The following is a 1,570-nucleotide window of genomic DNA, read 5'->3' on the forward strand; positions in this document are numbered from 1 at the left end:
CTCCCGTTGTTAACTTTTTCCCCCTCACTGCTGGAAGAGTGAACTACCTTTTTTTTTTTTTTTTAAGATTTATGATTTATTTTAGAGCGAGAGTGTGCAGGTGTGCAAGTGGGGGGAGGGGCAGACGGAGAGAATCTCAACCTGACTCCCCACTGAGCATGGAGCCTGACACGGTCTGATCCCACAGGCCATGAGATTATGACCTGAGCTGACACAAAGAGTCAGACACTTAACCGACAGCCATCCAGGCACCCCTGAGTGAACTTTTTTAGAGCACAAATGTGAGCACATCTGTCCCCTACTTAAAAATCCTTCAGAAGCTCTCTTATAGCCTTCAGGGTAAAGTTAGGACCCTGATTGATCCCTCTCTAATCACACATGCCCTGTCACTCTTACAGCATCCTCTGTAGCCTGAGAACTACTTTCTTTCTTTTTTTTTTTTTAAAGATTTTATTTATTTATTCGACAGAGAGAGAGACAGCCAGCGAGAGAGGGAACACAAGCAGGGGGAGTGGGAGAGGAAGAAGCAGGCTCATAGCAGAGGAGCCTGATGTGGGGCTCGATCCCATAACGCCGGGATCACGCCCTGAGCTGAAGGCAGACGCTTAACCATTGTGCCACCCAGGCGCCCCTGAGAACTACTTTCTGTCTCCTTAGTATTCCGTGTTCTTTCTCTTGCTTCTGTTACTTGATGCAGACAGTCCATCTGCCTACAATGCCATTCTCTCCCTGCACGCGTCCTGGCTTACTCACTTCAACAATGGGCATGCAGTACTTGTGTAATAAAACCGATTTTAAAAAGAACTAGCTTTGGGGCGCCTGGGTGGCACAGCGGTTAAGCGTCTGCCTTCGGCTCAGGGCGTGATCCCCGCGTTGTGGGATCGAGCCCCACATCAGGCTCCTCTGCTATGAGCCTGCTTCTTCCTCTCCCACTCCTCCTGCTTGTGTTCCCTCTCTCGCTGACTGTCTCTATCTCTGTCAAATAAATAAATAAAATCTTTAAAAAAAAAAAAAGAAAGAAAGTAGTTCTCAGGCTACAGAGGATGCTGTAAGAGTGACAGGGCATGTGTGATTAGAGAGGGATCAATCAGGGTCCTAACTTTACCCTGAAGGCTATAAGAGAGCTTCTGAAGGATTTTTAAGTAGGGGACAGATGTGCTCACATTTGTGCTCTAAAAAAGTTCACTCAGGGGTGCCTGGATGGCTGTCGGTTAAGTGTCTGACTCTTTGTGTCAGCTCAGGTCATAATCTCATGGCCTGTGGGATCAGACCGTGTCAGGCTCCATGCTCAGTGGGGAGTCAGGTTGAGATTCTCTCCGTCTGCCCCTCCCCCCACTTGCACACCTGCACACTCTCGCTCTAAAATAAATCATAAATCTTAAAAAAAAAAAAAAAAGGTAGTTCACTCTTCCAGCAGTGAGGGGGAAAAAGTTAACAACGGGAGCCAGGAGACCCAGGTGACATCTGAGGAAAAGACACCTTTATGTAATGTGTCCCCAGAGGTGGCACCCTCTGTCAATCATCAGCCAGGAGAGGGCACAAAAAGGCTTTCTGTGAGGCACCAGCCCAC

At 48.0% G+C, this 1,570-nt stretch overlaps 1 protein-coding gene across 1 annotated transcript in view; it reads left to right on the plus strand.

Annotated features, from left to right (window-relative positions):
- The window catches only part of LOC103677745 (NF-kappa-B-activating protein), a gene marked incomplete at its 5' end in the record, with an annotated part of 14,240 nt that overhangs the window by 983 nt on the left and 11,687 nt on the right, over positions 1-1,570 (plus strand). The gene's annotated exons all lie outside the window — the stretch shown is intronic.

Source organism: Ursus maritimus (assembly GCF_017311325.1).
Source record: "Ursus maritimus isolate PB19 chromosome X unlocalized genomic scaffold, ASM1731132v1 scaffold_X1, whole genome shotgun sequence".
NCBI lineage: Eukaryota > Metazoa > Chordata > Mammalia > Carnivora > Ursidae > Ursus > Ursus maritimus.